The sequence below is a fragment of the Bombyx mori genome, chromosome 13 (genome assembly GCF_030269925.1).
Source record: "Bombyx mori chromosome 13, ASM3026992v2".
Taxonomy (NCBI): domain Eukaryota; kingdom Metazoa; phylum Arthropoda; class Insecta; order Lepidoptera; family Bombycidae; genus Bombyx; species Bombyx mori.
Window position 1 is genome coordinate 10,269,504 of NC_085119.1, and position 15,086 is coordinate 10,284,589.

At 37.0% G+C, this 15,086-nt stretch overlaps 1 protein-coding gene and 1 long non-coding RNA gene across 4 annotated transcripts in view; one reads left to right on the top strand and one right to left on the bottom strand.

The window, feature by feature from the left end:
* LOC101745288 (eye-specific diacylglycerol kinase) overlaps nt 1–15,086 on the bottom strand; it is a 162,108-nt gene that overhangs the window by 82,009 nt on the left and 65,013 nt on the right. The gene's annotated exons all lie outside the window — the stretch shown is intronic.
* LOC134199994 (uncharacterized) lies at nt 394–4,418 on the top strand. The gene is made up of 2 exons (XR_009974723.1): nt 394–511; nt 3,973–4,418. It is a non-coding gene; the product is annotated as an uncharacterized LOC134199994 (long non-coding RNA).

The window sequence follows — 15,086 nt, forward strand, 5'->3', positions numbered from 1 at the left end:
GGTCGTACGTGCACGTGTTGTAACTACATTAAAATAAAATAAAAATAACCTCATATTCTCATATTCAGAGAGAACTCTGAATATATCGAATTATTGAAGCGACCAACACAAATTACAGTCCACGCTCTACACAAATTTGACCACAGACTTTAAGCAATAACAAAAGTTTGACAATAAACAAAGACTATATATGTGTGTGTCAAATACATGGTAGTGTGTGTAATGTTTTTTTTGTATTAACGTATTTTAATGCACAATTTAAAAAAAAATGCAATCTGCACTGCTTCTCTATATTCTCTATAAGTGTGGCAAATTTCATACTCCTCCGTCCGCGCAATTTTCGTAAAAAAGTCATCAGTACATGTCATGCCTTCCACCTATTTACCTACTATGACATTTCAGAATATCTGAAAGGTTTGTACGCGACGCGAAGCTTGTTATTTGTAACATGTTTGTGGACTTCACGTATTTGACTGGCAGCGTAAATTAATTATATTAACAATATTCATCCGTATGTATTTTCTACATAAACAAGATACTTGACATTGAACGTAAACACATTCTAAAATTTACAAGTCGACATTTCCCATTCGGTTGAAGTTTACACATACTTTATTTGACTTGACAACAAACTCATCTCTAAATTTCTCAACATTTTTGCCCATTGTCAATTGAGAGAGCGGCTTAATTTTGTGTGTCAACGCCGTCATCGGTCCCGAGGGATCGGGGAGGTTTTGACGTTGAAATAACTAATTGTGCCTACTGTATAAATGAAAATGTGTTTTTTTTTAAATATAATTAAGAGATTTTTAGGAAACTTTTGGGATCTTTTCACAAAGCCATTTAAAAGTTCCATTTTATTTGTTGACACATAATTATGCCTTAACTAATCAGCAGTAATTTTACAAAGGTAATGGTTACGATATTTGAAAAAAAATAACAAGAAACTTAAGTACTAGCTTTGAATTCAATCAAGACACTTATTTGATCAAGAGGCCCTATATACATTTAATTATGTGCATATATTACAGTGTCCTAGATCGAATAAATAAAAAATAGAGAACACTACGTAAAATAAACAATATCTATTCAGGACGGTTCAGTAATTACTACCACTGTACGTTAGATATTCGCCTGCCTTTGTAATAAAGTGAGGTGAGTTATGTTCAGTAATCAATAAATGAAGTGTCCATGACCTAAAGGTATGGGTACACCTGGTGCGCACTGATATATATATATATAAGAATATAAATCGCACAAATTTACAAAAAAATATGTTAGGAAATACGTACCAAAAATTTGTTTACAAACGGCTTCCACAATAAAGGAATAACAGCGTGTAATAAAAATTGATAAATTTACAAATTTAATTAGTGGTAGTTGGGTCACCAGATGGAAATATGTAGACCTCGTTCAAGCATGGGATAGAACTCGTTCAAACGAACTAGTGCAATAAAAGTGCCTATTGTCTTCACGAATAAGTATAATCCAGCCTTTCCTGGTACTAATCTACTACGGGATTCCCGCGCCCATGGAGCGCGCTTGATTTGTGGGACACGATGGCTTAAGTTTGTAAACGGTCCCACTCATTGAAGGACTCTCGTGCACTATTGCCCCAACGCCCGATCCCCGTTCTGGACAGAACCCGGGGCATTACCGCGGTCAACACTACAATCAGACTCGTAACTCACCTCAAGGACGTCGGTGGTCATGGTACGGAAAATCGTTAGGCCCGGCCGGCCCACGCGGTGGCCCTAGTGTCACGGAACCGGCCTACGATCCTGCCTATTCTTTTGCGCAAATTTTGCGACTCCGTTTGAATTGTGCGACTAATATCACAGAATAGAATTGAATCGTTCTCATGAGCCATAGGCAGTTTGACGCATACATGCTGTGATTAAAAATGGCCCATGATTACACCCGCATTCAATCTGTAATTAAAAAATTATGAAACAGTTTGAATTTTCCAAGAAAAAGGAATAAAGAGCAGTAATTTGTGAATATTCAGAAACTACTAGTTGCTTTCTTTGTTCGTTCGGCTCGTATTTTAAAATTACTTATTTCAATTTATATCTACTATATAAATTCTAATTTTGTAAAATTCTTCCAATTCAGTTATGTCGTTTTTGGATGAGTAGGTATGAAAAGTCCAAACATACAAAACTTTATAGTATAATACATATCTCTTTGGACCCCGAAGAGACCTAACTAGAAAATGTAGATCGTTCAGTAAGATTTTAAAAATAACTATGTTATCGAAAGACAGGCGCGGCTGCTTCCCGATACCACGCGACATTTTCGCGTGTCTCGGCAGGACATCTGCCAAATTATAAAGTTATTTATATTCTACAAATATGCGCGTGACCGAATACGTTACAACTCTCAAGTATTTTTATATTTTACAATAAAGAATTTCTCCAATATAAATACGGATACCAGAGTACTTACACAAGAACCTACATCATTCCTGTTTAACTTTATAACAGGCAGATACCACTCTAACCGATCCAAATCCAATAATCAATAGTTTTTATTAAATATTATTTGTATTTCATTATTATTGATAAACTAAAGTGTCTAAATGGTCTAGATGGTCAAAATGGTCAAATTTCAAATCAAGTTATATATTGGAATAATAAATAAATTTAACTAGATTGCTAAAAAGTTATAAAACTAAATTGTTTACCTAAAACTTCAGCTGTTTATTTCAAAACAAATGTTCATGAATTATAAAGTAATTATGAGTCCGAATGCTTCATTTTAGGATAGGACTAGGTGTTTCACCACTTATAAGAGAAAAAGGTAAGATTGTTGTTGATTGATAATATATAAATAATATATTATTATCTGGTCAACCAGATAATATTTTATAAGATAAGAATTCTAATTATACCCTAGTGACAACCTTGATTAGGAATGGTTGGTTTAAAGTTGGCATCTCATAATACAAGTTAGCAAAGTTAGTATACGACTTCTACGGACCATAGCATCATACCATACCAGGAAAGCCATACTTAGCTCTAATAATTATTTAATAACTAATTCCTTGGCTAAAATCCTAACAGGTGATGAACCACTGAATATAGTTATATTATGGACTAACATTTATCGGGTAGAGTTTATTTATAAGTATTACAACTAAATACTCCCATAATTTTATTGTAAGTAACAATAAAGTAATAAATAGCTCATACGTATTTCTTAAAATATAAAAAAAAAAAAGTAAAAATAACACGACTGTTGCAACGCAAGTAATTAAATGCAAAATGTTGAGCGAGCTAAAATGATACTCTTATTACAAACGGTCGGAGTCTTAATTAGCACAGAAACGAACGTCTTTACACTAGACTGATTTATATCCTGGCTTAAGAACCTCAGATGGTGGTTTTGCCTAACTACCCTGTCAGGAACAGGGTTGCGATCTTCTGTTAGGAAATAGCACACGATGAAACAAAAAAAAAACAGATATGTAAATTGAAATGAATAGTCTGTAAATGGTTTTGAAGATCGAACTTGTAAAACTAAAATGAAATAGATGTGCCATTTTGCGCTCATTTCGCTAAAATCAGTGTTTTGTCAGTTTCAGTGCTGATACACTAAGTCTTTAAATGAAAGTACCACGAACATTTTATCTAAATCTATACATATAAATAAAATTGGAGTGTCTGTTTGTAATATTGAAATAACCGCTTTTTACTACATGCATATGAATATATATACGGTACATACACCAAAATAACATTTTTCACAATTTTTGTCTGTCTGTCTGTCTGTCTATTTGTTCCGGCTAATCTCTGGAACGGCTGGACCTATTTTGATGAGACTTTCACTAATAGGTAGCTGATGATATAAGGAGTAGCCTAGGCTACTTTTTTTAGACTAGCTTTGCCCCGCGGCGTCACCCGCAGTTATTGTCATACCGCGCGCAACATGGCGGGCTTCGCCTATCAATAATAAAATTTAATGTTTCAGGAGCGAAGCGAGGGCGGGTCGCTAGTACATATGTACATATATTAGAAGTGGTTGTGTGTGTGTACGTATGGTCCCTAGAGACTCGGAAACTTCTGGACCGATGTCGACGAAATTTCGAGGTAATCGTCAAATTGGCCTAGCGAGTGATCTTATACAGTTCAATGGCGATTCGATCAAGGTCAAAACAAAGATCCAATTTGACTATCGAAACATAAAGTTATAAAATTTTAAAGTTACTTAAAATCAGGTGGATGAAAGTGTGGACACAGGCTAGCTCTAACTAAAACTTTTTGTTATCTTTGCAAATTTTCGAACCATGTATTTGATAATCACGGTATTGTTTTAACATACGTGTTTGATTTTGAAATATATACATGTCTTCCACGCACATATTGAACTATCATAGTATCGTCACTGTGGATAAATAAATCTTAATCACCTATTCAGATTGATTGTTTTCTTTGATCTATTTCTTTGAGCACCACGCAATAATATCTCCGTACGATGACAGGAGCCGTCAATGTAACAATAACATCAAATTTTTTACAACTAAATATAACCGACGCTCGATGAGCTCCCATTTCACGTACATTTACATTATTCTTGGAATTTTTATGCTGGTTAGAAGCCTTAAAAATTATTACACAAAAGAGCGTATACCAAATTTAAAAGTAACAATATAAGACTTTGTTATTTGGTTGAAGAGCAAAGCAAAATATCACTTAACAAGAAATTAATGCTTATATTGTTGGAACAGTATTATTTGAAATAGTAGTATAGCTAAATAGCCCTTTAACTATTGTATACAAATTTTTTTTTGGATTGAAGGATTACTGGTCGCCCGGATGCCTTTCCAATTTCACTAAGAAAGGTGGCCAAGCAAAGGCTCAGCCAGAAGAGGTGGGATTTGCTAACAGCAGCTGGAGCGTCTCCGAAGGAGACCTAACAACTCAAGAGCAGCTGCTTCGCGAATGAATCTACTATCGGATCGGAATCGTGACCCGCTGAGAAGATTCGGCGAGAAACTCAGCGACCTGATGGGTCAGGTTGCACGTCGAACTCTTCGTCGAACTCGAGTTCGACGAGTACGGTTACCGGGGGCCTAAGTCCTAGTGTTAGAGCTGAAGGCGTCTAATGCAAAGGTTATTGGATCTGATGGATCTGTAAGGACGTGTCAACGGTGACTGGATCCTGCGTGATCAGTATTAGGAGAGTGATCAGCAGCGGCAAGGATAAGGCAGGCGATTATCATGACGCATAGCGCTTATCGAAGTACCATTCCGATGCTGACTTCATGTATTTCCGGATTGATTCGAGGCCCAAGTTGTCGTATAGGCCAACGTTCCTCATGAAACACGGAGCTCCGACGGCTAGCCAGCAAAAGCGGGATTGTAGGGATTGGAGGGTGTCTATGTGTTTGCGCGCCGCATGAGCAAACACCACACTCGCGTAAGTCATGACGGGTATCTAACTGTAATGACTGTGTAACTGTATGTAATTATAACTAACTATAACTGTATATAACTATTGTTTTGTTAAATATAAAAAAAATGTGTTATTACTATATCGATTGCAAACTAATTTAGAAACTACCAAGTTGTGAGATAATGTGCATAGACATCTTGAAAAGTCTATTCAGAATGTTGTCCCAGAATTAGCTTTGTGAGTTTAGCAATTCATAATAAGCTTGAAGATTTTATAAAACCGAGAAACTCAACTCATCCGAGAAACAAACAGACAGAAAAACAAATGATTTTGTCAGACCACACTTTTGAATGCGACATTAGTTATTTATAACCAAAAAAAAATATTTCAGATGGAGCCGCATGCTATTTCTAATTGTTAGCACGTATTATGAAATATAATGTTGATCTTTTTCCTTTCCTTCGTAGTTCCATTGTAATTTCAGCAAACCGAACGCCTAAAAACTCACAAAGGCATTTTTTATGAGAAATTCCTAGAATCACTTTTATACGTAACATGTATGTAACGTGCTGGAGGGATCATATTAGGCGCGTGACTAAATTACAATTACCAATTTTTCTAATGAAAAAATATGTACGTCCTTAAAAATTAATTATCACGATTGACTTCCACGGTGAAGGTATATAACATCGGTTAATAAAAATCAAACCCGTAAAATTATAATTTGCGTAATTACTGGTGGTAGAGCCTCTTGTGAGTCTACATGGGTAGGTACCACCACCTTGGCAGTGAAGCAGTATGATGCGTTTCGGTTTGAAGGGTGGAGCAACCGTTATAACTAAATTGAGACCTTAGAACTCACGTCTCGTGGTGGGTGGCGGCATTTACGTTGTAGATGTCTATGGGATAAAAAAAGGATGTTAAATTACGTAAAAATATACGATTAAATTATTATGCATTGCTTGCAATAAAGTTCCTGACGGTAGGATCTATACTTTTTAGTATATGGGAAGCGTCTGCTATCTACCTGTGTATTAAACTGCGTCGTCAGTGAATATATAACTAAGATAAAGATAATGTTTTTTTTTTTTTATATTTTTAGCTTGTTGAAATTGGTAGTTTTGCAATTACAGCACAAGAGCGCATTATGCGGCATAATGCTCAACGTTGAATGTTCCAACTACAGCAACGCTTCGCACAATCGAGCACTCTCAAAAGTACTGCTCTCGCGTGATACTCGCAATCGATACCGACTCAGTGACAAAACATTGACAAGTGTTTTTTCTTTAAGTTGGTATTGATTGAAATTTTGTTTATATTATCGTTAGTAATATTATTTAATGTTGAAAAAAATGGTAAGGCTTTCGTTTCGTCGCAGTTTCTTAGAAATAATCAATGTTAATTAAAACTGTGCTAACTTAGCGCACTCTGCTGATGCATTTGAAAACTAATTCACGTTCCAATTAAGCTTCAGCATAATTCGGCATTGTGCGTCACTGACTCGCATTATGCTCTGTAATTGGAAAACTACCCTTATTTAACAAGTCCAAGAAAAACCGAATATATTGTCACATCCAAACACGTATAACTTTGATGCTCTATTTTCGTTTCGACTTCGGTCTCTTTACATTTATATTACGTACTGTGTGCATACCAGGTATTTGTTATTAAGGTCGTCATGGATCAAAGAATAAGTACGATGTACATGTATTCAACGATGCGGCTATGCTGATGTTCAAATCCCACGGGCAACTGCCAATCTACGTAAGACGAATTTTACGTAGAAATAAGATCGTATAAGAAAAATCAAAAGATGACGAGGATTCTATGGCCTTTATCAATTTCAATTTTGCACAATTACACAGAGATGGGTAGTTTTTGGACCGGAGCAATCGTCACTTGTGAACATTTTACTAACAGACTACAAATTATAAGAGTTATTCGCTGTACTATAGAAATATATATATGTAGGATTGGTAAGAACGGAACGTATGAATAGAGTGTGGAACGGAGCGTTAAGATGTGAGTGAGAGAAAACGGAAAGAAAGGGAGAAGAGAACGACAGAGAAAAATGACAGAGAATTGGAAGATGGCGAAGACGGTTGAAAAATGAGTAAGACGTAATAAAATTAGTGTTAATTATTAATTACTATTATAATAGAAGATTTTGTAATAGTATAGCTTTTATTTTATGCGCTGCGATCCCTATTCTACATTTTTGGGGGCTCGTCTGGGATAAAAACAAATATTCGTCCGGGATAAATGACAAATATTCGTTCGGGATCGACGCCATAAAATTTTAAAAATTTTAACGAAAGACGTGTTAAGGAGAATAGACGAAAATACGACGACGACGAATAAACGACGATTAAAAAACGTATGACGATTTAAGAGAGAATATTTGAAAACTAATCACTCTCACGTTGTTAAAAAACAAAAAAAACGGTGACAATTATTTCAAGATGTCGGAGAGCCAAGGAACTTTTACATTTACGGAAAACAAAGACGCAATTTTCAACTTAATTGATATGACTAAGTTCAGTGGCGAAGATCACACTTACACCTCGACGAAATGGGCGCAGGATCTAGAAGACAACGCCGAAATATTTGGATGGTAGCCTCAACAACTACTTATCATAGCACGTAGATCTTTATCAGGAACAGCACAGTTATGGTTAAAGACGGAGAAGGTTCATAAAAGTTATGAAGAACTCAAGGCAGCCGTGCTCAAAGAATTTCCTGACGTGATGAACAGCAAAGAGATGCATGAGCTCATGACTGCGCGCAAGAAACATAAAGACGAGTCATATTACCAATATATGCTAATTATGAAGGATTTTTTTCCCGGACGAGCCCCCAAAAATGTAGAATAGGGATCGCAGCGCATAAAATAAAAGCTATACTATTCCAAAATCTTCTATTATAATAGTAATTAATAATTAACACTAATTTTATTACGTCTTACTCATTTTTCAACCGTCTTCGCCATCTTCCAATGCTCTGTCATTTTTCTCTGTCGTTCTCTTCTCCCTTTCTTTCCGTTTTCTCTCACTCACATCTTAACGCTCCGTTCCACACTCTATTCATACGTTCCGTTCTTACCAATCCTACATTCGGCCATCCTGCTCTCATATCTGCCCTCAGATATGGCTCCTCCATACAACATCATAAAATAAAATAGTTCTGAATCTGGCAATCTTACTTTTTACACAAAAATAAAAATTATAAGTTTTAAATACATAGCCTAAAATTCGTGAGAATACGTGAGTAGTATTATAGATACAACAGTTATATATCCAAGCACACACACAAACAATAATTCATCCTTATCTGGCCATTTCTTCATATTGTCTGCAGAGCTGGAAGTCCTCTTTGGCCCTTGTGTATTATTATACAGTTTCTCGACATCATACCTATCATATCTTTTAACTTTAATAATCTTGTAAGGTCCTAAATGCTTTTGTTTAAGCCCTGGGTCGAACTGAGTTCTCTTAATGACTACTAAATCATCCAACTCATAAGTTGAACTACGTTTTCCTTTATCATTAAATGTTATATTATTTTCTTCTTGTATCTTCTTAATCTGTTGCTTGGCCTTCTGTCTTAAATTATCTCTATTTTCATCATATCCATCATTAATTTCTTGTTCCAAAACATCAATCATATTCACATCTTTTTTACGTCTTGTCTTTGTTCCAATAAGTGACATTCTTCGAGGTCGCTGAGCTATTGGTACATCATCTTTTAACATTATCTTCATCTTAATAAGAGCTTCTTTCGTCTGTATCGGCTTATACTCATCAATTCGCGTTACTTTCGTCTTTAAATCGGGATGTTCACTAGTATCAACCTCAGTCACACAATTTACACAGGACAAACATTCATCACCTTTCTTAAAAAATAGTACAACACCTTCACGTACTAACATCACAACATTTTGTAGAAATTCTTGTCCTATAATTAATCTATAGGGCATTGACCCATTCGGTACTACATGAAAAATTACATTGTTATAGCATCGTTCATCGATAACAATACATGCAAAGATTTTACCGCACGATCTTACTTTATAGAGTCCAAGTCCAGATAAAATCATGTTATCATCGTTACACGGCAAGTTTAACTCTTTCCACAGATCTTCTGATATTAAATTCACGTCGCTACCTGTATCTATTAATGCACTTATTAATCTATCACCTATTTTCACCGATTTTAGTGGTTTATTCTGGCTATGTTGCCGGTCACGTTGTTTGTTTACAACCTGCATGACGTTGTTGTCATTACAGTTGTCATCCTTCATCTTGTAAATTTCTTGGCTGCATGCTTCGCTCTGATTTTCCGACAAAGTCGCTCCGAACATAACCGATTCTTTTTTCGGTGCTACATCGGACTGTTTTATCAATGGATGCATTTGAACCCGTTGATTGGCTGATCTGACAGCTCTCGGCAGCTGTTTTACCGACGTTTTCGTGTAACTCGAACTTTCGGTACTTCCTGTGTTAGAATTGATGCACTTTGAACTAATATGGCCAAATTCATTGCACCTGAAACACTTAATTCCAATTTGGCATGCACTAGCTCGATGATCTTTTTCTCCACAATTGTAACAATACTGGTTGGTTCTTGACATGGAATCTCTAACCGAAGCCGTTGCAGTTCGTTTAATATGTAGTTCAGCATTCTGTTTGGCAGATTTTTCTTTGATTCTTTCGTACAACAACAACTTTTCTTTCAGCACCGGATAGGTGACCGCACCGTACAAAATTGCCTTATTCATCTCCAGGTCTGTAATGCCGTCTATGATGTACTGAATGACAACGTAATCTGGGAATCTCGCTCGTTTTCCCATTTCCTTCATAATTAGCATATATTGGTAATATGACTCGTCTTTATGTTTCTTGCGCGCAGTCATGAGCTCATGCATCTCTTTGCTGTTCATCACGTCAGGAAATTCTTTGAGCACGGCTGCCTTGAGTTCTTCATAACTTTTATGAACCTTCTCCGTCTTTAACCATAACTGTGCTGTTCCTGATAAAGATCTACGTGCTATGATAAGTAGTTGTTGAGGCGACCATCCAAATATTTCGGCGTTGTCTTCTAGATCCTGCGCCCATTTCGTCGAGGTGTAAGTGTGATCTTCGCCACTGAACTTAGTCATATCAATTAAGTTGAAAATTGCGTCTTTGTTTTCCGTAAATGTAAAAGTTCCTTGGCTCTCCGACATCTTGAAATAATTGTCACCATTTTTTTTGTTTTTTAACAACGTGAGAGTGATTAGTTTTCAAATATTCTCTCTTAAATCGTCATACGTTTTTTAATCGTCGTTTATTCGTCGTCGTCGTATTTTCGTCTATTCTCCTTAACACGTCTTTCGTTAAAATTTTTAAAATTTTATGGCGTCGATCCCGAACGAATATTTGTCATTTATCCCGGACGAATATTTGTTTTTATCCCAGACGAGCCCCCAAAAATGTAGAATAGGGATCGCAGCGCATAAAATAAAAGCTATACTATTCCAAAATCTTCTATTATAATAGTAATTAATAATTAACACTAATTTTATTACGTCTTACTCATTTTTCAACCGTCTTCGCCATCTTCCAATTCTCTGTCATTTTTCTCTGTCGTTCTCTTCTCCCTTTCTTTCCGTTTTCTCTCACTCACATCTTAACGCTCCGTTCCACACTCTATTCATACGTTCCGTTCTTACCAATCCTACATATATAGTTCTAGTTATATAATATATATATATATATCTATCTAATATATACGTATCTATATATATATATATATATATATTAGTCATCCGGGCAAAGCACAAACAAACCTATTCTGTTTTATGGAGAGAAAAATGTTTGATGCATGCTTAATTCTGCTGCGGAAAAACATTTTCTTTGGAAACCGACAGAACCGTGGGGTAAAATCACCTAAAATCATCTCTTATGAAGACGCATTTGTTTTGCTTTACTATATTTCAAAGACACATCGCTGCGCATAAATTGTGGATAATCCTCTTCGCAACCGGACAAATAGCCAGCCGTGTTAGACTCCACAGCGATTATTTCTTCAAAACAAATTGTCTAAATCTCTATATAAGTTTTACTGTTAACACTGCTTACTGTGAGCACTGCGTATCAGCTGAGGAAAGAGTTAAAAAGTGCAAATCTAGGCCGTAGTTTTATCTATCTGTTTTGTTTCTGAATGGTACATAGAAGACAGACCGCTAACACAAACGAATCTAGTATCGGGATGCACAACATCATTGTACGGTAACCAAGTTATATCCTCGACCCAGGTGACGGAGCAACAGAGAGCCAGTGTCGCCTTGGCCATTTCCTTTCGCATCCTCTCGATCCACTCTCGGTACTTTCGACATTCAAAGGACCATTCACGGTTCTTGTCGAACTCATCGAATGCGAAGAGTATGACGTGCAATTCAACTGAGATGTTCTCGCCAGATGTTCTCAATGGCTCGGGATTCGAATCCGGTGGTGGTTTTTTTATTTTTTTATTATTGCTTAGATGGATGGACGAGCTCACAGCCCACCTGATGTTAAGTGGTTACTGGAGCCCATAGACATCTACAACTTAAATGCGCCACCCACCTCGAGATATAAGTTCTAAGGTCTCAGTATAGTTACAACGGCTACCCCACCCTTCGAACCGAAACGCATTACTGCTTCACGGCGGAAATAGGCGGGGTGGTGGTATCTACCCGTGCGGACTCCCAAGAGGTCCTACCACCAGTGAGGTACCTATTTTAAGCTGAGCCCCGTAAACACGCCCACTAGTCTTGTTAATGTTAGAATAGACCCTTGAAGCTACTGGCAGATACTTAGACAAATTGTACGGTAATATTAAAGATGTTCTCTGCTATTGCCTTGTCTCTATTGGATCCACGTTCATGGAAAGACACGAATAGTTTTTTATTAACATTTATCATATCATAAAAGGATATTAATTGTATATAATATCCTTTTTTACTTACGAAAAGTAATAAGAGTTACTGATACGCGCTATTACAGTAAAATGACTAAGTGAACCCGATATTACAGTTAATAATTACTGAGCTGAAATTTTATATGAGATCGTCGAGTAACTTTCGGATACCGAAGTTCGATAATGGGCCCACGAACCAATTAGTACAGCCAATTTAATTACACCCTCACGCTGGCTTCATAATTATGAAATTGTCATATCGATTTATCCTTAAAAAAACATACCCTTGAAATTCTTGATTATCCAAAGTACAAAAGGTTTTAATAAATTCAATTCCCACTAAAAATAACTGTACCAAGCGTTTAATACCCGCAAAATGATAATTTGCGTAATTACTAATGGCATGACCTCTTGTGAGTCCGCGCGGGTAGGTATCACCACCCTGCCTATTTCTGCCGTGAAGCAGTAATGCGTTTCGGTTTGAAGGGTGGGGCAGCCGCTGTAACTATACTTGAGACCTTACGGCCTGGCCACGGGGATCGGCGGTGCGAACAGCGAAGCGGTGGACGAGGCGACCATTCGCGCAGCACCGTTTGCAGGCCACGGGTACTCACGTTCGCCGCCGCGACTAGTAAGGAAGTCCGACAGCGAAATGTCTATATCGAAATTATCTCGATATTGCTTACAAATTAATAGTTTTTTGGTTCAGGACCTATTATTTGGAAAAGATTGTGAAGTACATGATTTGAATAAGAATCGGAGTATACCTATAGATGGAGAATTCCACAAGAAGTACGAGAAATACTTTGGGTGGCTAGACTTCCAAATAGCAGGTCTAGCTAGTATTTCAGCTACATATTTTTTTTATTGCTTAGATGGGTGGATGAGCTCACAGTCCACCTTGTGTTAAGTGGTTACTGAAGCCCATAGACATCCACAACGTAAATGCGACACCCACCTTGAGATATAAGTTCTAAGGTCTCAAGTATAGTTACAATGGCTGCCCCACCCTTCAAACCGAAACGCATTACTACTTCACGGCAGAAACAGGCAGGGTGGTGGTACCCACCCGCGCGGACTCACAAGAGGTCCTACCCCCAGTAATTACGCAAATTATAATTTTGAGGGTTTCATTTTTATTACACGACTAGCGACCCGCCCTCGCTTCGCTTCGGAAACATTAAAACACACATGAAACCAAAAAAAATAATAAAAAAAATAAAAAAAAGTAGCCTATGTTCATCAGGGACAATGTCGGCTTCTAATGGAAAAATAATTTTTCAAATCGGTCCAGTAGTTTCGGAGCCTATTCGAAACAAACAAACAAACAAATCTTTCCTCTTTATAATATTAGTATAGATGTTATTCCTTCACCGTGGAAATCAATCGTGAACATTAAAATTTGTTGAGTACGTATTTCATTACAAAAATTGGTACCCGCCTGATATTCGACTACCGGTGCATCGCTCAACACCGGACGTCTTATCCGTTCGGCCACGACGAGTTTAAAAATATAAAAAAAAAAATTTATAAAAAATATAATATATAAAAATTTAGGCGTTCATTTTTCGCGGCGAAAACAACTAAACTCATTTAATCACTGCACTATTCGCCGCGACTACCGCTCGACTCCGTGGCTTGCGTCGTCCTTATTCATGCATTTGTTTTGCTCGCCCGCCACATCGTAAGTCGCCCGCGCGATTCGCTCGGTACATTCCGCCGGTCGCTTCGCCGGTCGCCGGTGCGCGTGGCTTGTTAGGTACATTTCTATGCTCTTATTTTAGTCGCTAGACGCTTCGCCGTTCGCACCGCGCGAATATTCGTATCGGCGAATGTCCCGTGGCCAGGCTGTTAGAACTTATATCCCAAGGTGGGTGGCGCATTTACGTCGTAGATGTCTATGGGCTCCAGTAAACACTTAACACCAGGTGGGCTGTGAGCTCTTCCACCCATCTAAGCAATAAAAATAAATATATATATATAATATGTGGTGAAAACTACACTCGTAATATCACACGTTCAACATTCCAGTAACTATAGGTACCACATCTTTGTCAAAAAGAAACTAATGTAAAAAATAAAACACAGCTCATTTTAGTGCTGAAAAAATATTATAACCTCTTTGAAGTAAAGGAAATTAGAACCAGAATTCTATTCGAGAATCTATACAAATAATTAAATTTGAACGAATTGTATTGTCACAATAATAACTTTTCACTAAATCAATAGTATTATAAGGTAATTATAACCAAAAAAAAACAACTTTTTTGTGTTTCAGTTTACTCAAGAAAACATTTAGGTCAGGACCACATTTCCGGTTTCTGGGCATAAAAATTAAAACCATGAAATGATTGTATCAAATTTGATTCAAATGGGCAAGTTATTATTAAAACATACTGTCATTGCAAAGCGTGATCGGTCATAAAATACATAATTTCTAAGATGCGTGTATCAACCGGTAGAAAAGTAGCGGCCTAGCTGTGTTCCTACGTCCAGTCCGCGCGTGATTGAATTTCCTAAATAATCGTTGGTAGCCTAAGAGCCCTTTTTTATTTTATTTTATTTATTTTTTATTTTTTTATGATTGAAAGTTTACTGGTGGCCCGAAGGCCTTTCCAGTTTCACCAGGACAGGTGGGCGAGCAAAGGCTCAGCCAAGAGGGGTGGGATTTGCTAACAACTGCCCGAGCGCCTCCGAAGGAGACCTAACAACTCAAGAGCAATTGTTTCGCGAATGAATCTACTACCGGA